Raw genomic sequence first — 7,797 nt, 5'->3', positions numbered from 1 at the left:
TAGATGCAAAATAGTATTAATTTTTAAAAAATTACTACATAAAAGATAATATTTACTATACCAATACAGTGAAATTTTTTGCAACTTATTTTTTAATTAATTTTATTGTCAAAGTGATGTACAGTGGGATTACAGATATTGTAAGGTAGTTAATACATAACTTTTCAAAGTTGTTACCCCCTCCTTCATTTTTCAGTTTTCCTTCACCTCAATACTCCTCACAAGTTGTAATGTACATTTCCAACATATTGTCTTGTGAGTATTGCTATTGCATTGGTTTACCCTTTGTCATTTGTCTCGCCATTTTGTTGTTCCTCTTCCCTACCCTAATTAAGATAAATGTATACACAATACACAGGGTACCAAAAGCAAATGCAGCCGGGGAAAAACCATAGAGGAAAAAACCCAAAGAAAATAGAAATAACATACTACATTAAAAACACAAACCACAAATAAAAATCTCTTTCCATATCTTGGAGTTCATTTTGCTCAGCATCAGCTTATATAGTCATATATATATGCATATCAAAGACACTGAAAAATAATAGTTTTATGGACACTATATCATGAAAACAGCATGTTAACAGTTTTTGATGGTAAAGGTGGAATTAGGATTGGTAAATTTGCAATTCTGATTAAGGAATTTCAAAAGAGTTTTAAAATTATGCCAGGTAAATTTTAATAGTTCAAACTTTTTAACAACTTAGCCTAATATGAAAATTTAAAATTGCCTGGGAAAATAGGCTTTCATTCAAAGAAATCCATGGAGACTTAGAGGAGAGGGAGGAATGTGGGTGAACAAGGCTCATTTTCACAATAAACAAACAAAACTCAGAAACCTTGCTATAAATCCTGTAGGTTCCCTTGAGAATTATCCTTACCCAGGAAATATACTCTCATTGTGAGAAACAAGATTGTAGTGAAATTTAAATTCAAATTCCTTTAAAAACAAGTCATCAAAATGTGTGAATTGACCTTTAATTACCAAACAGAAATTCTCTGAAAAAGATAATTTGGGTCAAAATATTTAGGGAGAAAGTACCCTCCACAATGAAAGAAGGTATTGGGTATACACTTTTCTGTTTATAATACTTTCCACAATGACTTTGCATGTGAGGCACTGAAACAAAGAAAAAAATCTGATTAGATCCCTCAAACCAATGATTTCACATTCCTTAGTAGCTCACAAAATATAATATCCTTATTAACATGAGATAGTGAAGACTTCTCTTATTACATTAGCCAAAAAGTTTTGGGATCAGAAAAGAATTGAGCAAATTGAAAAGGTAAGAAAAGGTGTTCTTAGAAGCCCTAGCTAAACGTATTGACTTCAGCAGTAGAGGGATTCCAAAACTTTTTGATATAGATTTTATTAATAGTTTTGCTACCTAAAGTGATTTTACAGAGCCTATTTGGCTCACTACAAATGCACAACAGATTGAATGAAGACATGAACATAAATTCTACATCCAAATAAAAGAGTTTAAAAAGAGAAACCATGATGATGTAGCAGTGACGAATGCCTTATAGTCCTTCAGCTTCACTAGGCTTGAAACCAAGAATGTGTGATTAATTGGAAGTCAAGCAAGAACTATGAGGAGGAAATAGAAGTAGGACAAAGAAGTATTGTCCGTTGTAACAGACACTGTTATACAAGGTATGGGTGATTTAACTCTATTTGTCTCCATATATCTTGTTGAGCAAATGCAAGAACAAGAGAAAATAATCTATTGAAATAATTTTGGAAAGAATAACTTTGTTCCTGATATGTTATCTAAGGAGAGTCTTACGAGAGAAGATTAAAGTGGATTATACTTCCTCTAAACATCTTGTTAGCAAAATATATCTTTGAGGTTAGAAGTGATTGAACCAAAAATGGTGGAGTAATTATTTTTGTGGCCTTTTAGACACAAGAAGACTTTCAAAGTAAAAGAACAACAGTATAGCTAAATATTTGTGATCACAGCTTCTTGGACCGGTTTTTCAAGACAAAGTTTTACATTAGAGTTTGTCCTCATTAACATAGATGTTGGATTTTCGTGGCAACCAAATACAAGGGTGAAGTTTAATGGACTCTCTTGGATAAGTAAACAGCATGGTAGAAAAAAATGGCAAATAATATTTAGTAAATTAGTTTGGCTAATTTCTTTGCCAGAACAAAGAATGAAAGGTACAATTCAAAATCACTTGACTTAAAAGTATGAAGAAAGAGTAGTGAAGAGAGATGAGAGAAAACATAGAGGACTCTTCTGTCTCCAGTGAAGTAATGAGTTATTGATTTGTTTCTTCCATTCTATCTTCACAATCTATCAAGTGTGGCTGAGGACTGGAGTATCCATTGCAGACAAAGAGAACTCACAGAAGAAAATATTTGCAGCAGATGTTGGTGATTCTTAACCTTAGACAGTCTATTTAAATCTGTTCAAAATTCTCTGCTACCCCAAACTGCCCACTTTGAACAACTTTTTTTGCTTTTCCCAAGACTACCCTTCATTAACTATTTAAAATTTTGAAAGATCATATCCATCCTCTCTAGGGATTGCTCTTTGGTTGTGATTTTTGTGTGTTTTTGTTTTTTGTTGTGTTTTTTAACTAACTCTCAAAAGGTTGTGCAAGTGTATTACAATAAATATGTCCATCAAATTTTCCAATGCTCCTGGATCAGAGTGACTCCTTCTATCATTCTCAACCAACCCCTTCTCCAAGATGTATTTCAGATTTACCACTTCCTTTATCACATGTGTACATTGAGTATTCTAGCTGTACTTGCCCCTTGTTCCATTTTTCATTCATTCTGTCTTTCCTATCTGGTTTCAACTTCCTGATAGTCATTTTGTTAAACTGTCTGTTAATACTTTGAAAGATTTATATACATTCCATAGAGTTTCAATCCTGTTTATACTTGAACTGATGTCAGTTTATATTTCCATAATTCATTCATGTGCAATAACAATTTGCAAGACTGAAGATGTGCAGCACCTAGACATGATTTTATTCTCATCCAGTTGGAAGATTAATCTTTAGTCAACAAGAAAGATTAAAAATGGCTTAGAATATATTTCTAACTACCAAATTTTATAAATGGCTTTGTAAAAAGGTTTGTGATTATTTTATTTTACATCGGATAATATTTTCTACTACCTTTAAGTTTTGGAAAAAGAAGAAGACTACCATTTACTACTCTAGAGGATTATGGTAGAAATAGAAGACAGATTTTATGTTTGTCACATCGCTGATGAGTACCCATATTCATGACTTAAAGTCATATTTCTTACTATGTTAGACAGATAGGGAAAACATAAAACAACCTACGATAAGGCAACAGTTTGTGACTTTTTAAAATGTATCTTATTAAGTGATGAAATTTACTTTATTAGCTAGTGTTTGGGTTTGAATTATGGGAGTTTGATCTATGTAATACATTCCTGGAAGGCACTTACTGAACAACACGAATGGTGGGTGGTACTATTTCTACACTTTAATGAATGGCTGAACCTGTTTGGCATTAGTGCTGGGTAAATAAATCAACTCTATTGTAACTTGCACCCTAAACTTGAAAAGTTTGTAATGTCACTAATTATCGTCGACTTGTCAATTGTTATTTTGGTGAATGTGATTTTAAAAGATTATTTTAAAAGGAACCTGTTTTCAGGAGATTAAATGTAGGTTATCATTGGTTTGAGAATGAAAACTATTTTATTCTACAGAACCAAGATTTACTGAAGTACCAGTATCTTGATGCATTAACGATCTTCTCAATTAATTTTATGAATTATGTTTGACTTGTAAGTCAAGGTTGCCTAGCCTTGGTAGACCAATTATGGATCTATTGTTCTAGAAACTATTTTTTTGGCCTACTTATGCTTGACTGAAATCTTTTAGTAATTATTAAGAGAGGGGTATTAAAAATAATTTGTGATATTTATGATCTTGTTCACTCATATGGGCTGGTCATTTGTAAATTGAAAGTTTGAATTACTGTAGTTTCTCTCAGATTTTGTGATCTCATCTTTCATTTTAAGTTGACTTGCATTTCACAATTGCTTACTGCTAATTCCAGTGTCGTAAGGAATTGAGATGGATTTTCAATTACTTTCTGTTGGCATGTTGCATGGGCCTAGGTGAGAAGTCTTGCCCTTGTTACTTGATGATGTGGATAACTGAGACATGGGATCCTAGGACCCGTGTGTCCTCCAAAAGAATAATACCTTTTAGACAAAAAATCAGCAAAATTTTGGTATAATCAGTAGGAATGCTATAGAAATATGGAGAAAAACATTTTGGTACCGGTGAGTTAAAATAATAAACAGATCAGCAGAGTAAATTCCCCTATAGATTAGTGGAAAACAACAATTTTTTTTTACAACGTGAATTCTGAAGACCAAGAATAATTAGAACAAATCACAAGTTTATACCAAAGACATTGCATTGATACTTTTCATATTCTAATATATATTCTAAACATAATTATTTATATTCCAAACTATTAATTGTAATATATGTATCTATTTATTTGTCAAATTATCAATTAATTCTAGTCAGTTTCACTCTATGAAGTAAAATATCAGCACGTATAAATAAAAATATATAATTATATACAATATAAGAAAAAGGCACATGTTTTGCAATGTTCTGTTGTGGTTAGGGTATCAAAGGCAACTGTGTTTTAAAGTATTATTCCATTATTTCTCCCTGAGTGTTTGGTAGAGTTGAACCTAAAGCTTTACCATTTGTAGATTTACAGCCTAGAGGGAAGAGGAAACACTATGATTAAAACATACCAATTTAAGGCCTAATATCAAGGAGAAACATATAGACTTCTCTTGTAACTATGAAAATATTTGGTAAAAGAAAGGCAGGTGTGTAAATTCCTGCCTGGTTGGATGGTACATTGGCCAGGACATTAGGTAATCATGCATATGAACATTTTTTTCACCTTCTTGGCTTTAGCTACATTTGAAATATTAGGTATAAAAAACATTTATATTTTGATAAAATACCTTCTAGTCTAAACGATTCTTTCTTAACTGTTCATCTCTCTATGATCCCTTTTAACTAAGATTAGTTTTGTTCCAATATGAAAATCTATGCTGTCAGGGTAAGATATTCTGGTTTGTCTCTTGCTTCATGGAAGAAGAGTAAAGGATCAGGTAGAAATTTGTGCAAGTAAGACCTCATTTAGGAATTTTTAAGCTGCAGAAGTTTAGAAGTAGCTCTTAAGCAAGGCTAACTTTGAATCCATTAGCTCCACAAAGCTAACTCTGTTAATCAATAAGTACTTGAAAAGCCAACACCTTTGAACCTAGCTAAAAAGGCTTCAAAGTATGATCAAATTTAAAATGAAAAAGACTTAAAATAGTCATTGACAAAAAATTGCAAATGTGAGCAATCGACGAAACAATACAAGTTTTTTCCAATAGACACAGAATTTTAGAGAAGTAAGATCATTACCATTTTTAGAAACAATAAGGTTTCCTAGTTACAAGCAGTTAACCAAGGATATATGCTTGTATAAAGATTCCATCATTATCTACTTAAATTTATAGGATACTACATGCTTCAGCAGCATGTTTTCCCAAATTACAATATAGAGATTAACATGGCCCTTGAACAAGGATGATATGAAAATTTGTGAAGTATTCCATATTTTTCATTCTTCAGATGCAAGCAATGGAAAACATTTATTAAAAATTGATTACAAAAACGCAAATGTAACAATACATGTAATTCATTGTACTGAAAGTTAGTTTGACATCAGTGCATTAAATCCTCACCTTAGAAAGGCCTTTACATAGCATTATCTTTACAAAACTTTTGAAATTAGATATCATTGTCATTTTATCACAAAGAAATAAAATACTATAAGGACCTAGGGAAAAAAAGGAATCGTAAACTGTTTCTATAGGGAATGCTATCTAAAATAACACATTTAATAATGCACCTGTATATTAGAAAACAATGTAGAATTCAAAGTATTATATCCAGGAGGGAATGAAATACATTATGGACATTATACAAACAAAATACAGATCATTTTAAAATATACTTTTTTCAGACAAGCGCCAGAAATATCTTTAGTTTCTGTACTACTCATTCAACAGATAAGTTAACATAATTTTTGATTTAAAAAATCACAAACCCTGCAGAAATCATTATAGATGTATACAAACAACTCTTGAATACATTTTGACATCAAAGTCAGGCAATTCACTTGAAGAATACCAAGGAATCCATTAATTTTTAATGTAAGATATTGTTGTTGCTTTGTATTGTGAAGATATTTTGTACGGACACAAAGATGGATTGGCATTTTTGAAATTTAAGAAACTTAACCAAACCAATATGACTTAGGAGAACAATTTTTACAGCCTTCCACAACTTCAAAGAGGTAGTGAAACATATTTATCCTTTTGGCAATATTAAATGCAGTTTCTTCCAAGTTGTTCTTCAGACCTGGTTTGATTCAATAGAAGGAGATCCAGCATATCTTTGCTATTTCTTTCTTTCATTTTTTTTTTAAATTTTATTTTATTTTATTTGAGAACATACTGTACAGAGGGGTTACAATTACATGGGCAGGATAATGCGTACATTTCTTACCAAGCATTGCAGCCTCCTCCTTTGGTTTACCCTTCACATCCCTTCCCAGCCTCCCCCCTCCCCCCAATCCCAATCCTTCTCCTTTCCCCCCTTCCCCTTCCCCCCCCCCGCACCGACGTTTTAAAGCTCGTTTTGGACATGACAACTTGTACTTCTCATTGTTGCGACAGGTCCACCTGTATCCTTAAACACTTCCATCTTTGCTATTTCTATTCCAAGCAGCAAGATGCAAGGGGGTCAAGAGTAATTTGGTTTGGGCATTGGTATCTGCATCATGATGAACTAAGAAAGAAGCCACTCTGGTATTATTCAACATATAAGCACTGTGCAGGGGTGTCCAGCCATTCAGAGTAATTGCATGAATATCTGCCTTGAGCCACCAACTCATGGACAATGTCTAAGTGTCCACTGTAGGCTTCCCAATGAAGAGAGGTATACTCATCATCATCCCTAGTATTACATGAGTGGCCTTTTTGGAAAGTAGTCTCTATACTGTAGGAAGCCAAATATTTTCAGCAGCCCAAACAAAAATTTGCTTGAATACTTCTCCATTTTTTTTGAAATGATACCATTCTTCACTTTTTCTTCTTGTCCTTGTCTTCATCAGAATTGCCTAACCAGAGACATTGAGTACCAGTGGGAATTGGGTGCACATGTATTCCCCAATAGTTCACGTTGGTTGAACTGGTCAGAAAAATCCATTGAAATTTCTACATCTGTTATTTCACCATGATGTTTTTCTCTTTTTCCAATTTTAGTAATCGAAATTATTCTAACTGGAGAGTGGGGAATTGATAGAGAGCAGAGAAAATATTTTCCTCCATATTCAAAGGTACAGACTGAAAATGAGGACCAGTGGTGTCGTCATGTGCAGCTTAATCTAGGAATGAGAAAATATGAAATAATGCCTTCTATGTAAATGATTTGGGAAATGGCAGAGGACAAAGTGAAATGATGCAACCAAAAATATAAAAGCAAAATAAATTAGGATAATTATGGAGCAGTCATATTATCTATGAGTACCATGAAAGGGAGAGAGGAAGAGAGAGACAGATGTGCAATGACCTAGCTAGCCACAAAATCCATGCCTCTGATGAATTTATAGGGCAAACAATTTTATTTTAAAAAAAAAGATGGAAATAGAATTTATGTATTTACTTGAAATTAGTAAATACATTTTTAATAGCCTACATGAAG

General features: G+C 32.7%; 1 pseudogene; it reads left to right on the top strand.

Annotated features, from left to right (window-relative positions):
* The first annotated feature begins 5,554 nt into the window (after window positions 1–5,554).
* On the top strand, window positions 5,555–5,651 carry LOC138821709 (U6 spliceosomal RNA; annotated as a pseudogene).
* The last annotated feature ends 2,146 nt before the right edge of the window (window positions 5,652–7,797 follow it).

Source organism: Dipodomys merriami, unplaced genomic scaffold (genome assembly GCF_024711535.1).
Source record: "Dipodomys merriami isolate MVZ:Mamm:240054 unplaced genomic scaffold, mDipMer1.0.p SCAF_93, whole genome shotgun sequence".
In the NCBI taxonomy this organism is placed as follows: Eukaryota; Metazoa; Chordata; class Mammalia; order Rodentia; family Heteromyidae; genus Dipodomys; species Dipodomys merriami.
This window is presented reverse-complemented; position numbering and strand designations above follow the sequence as displayed.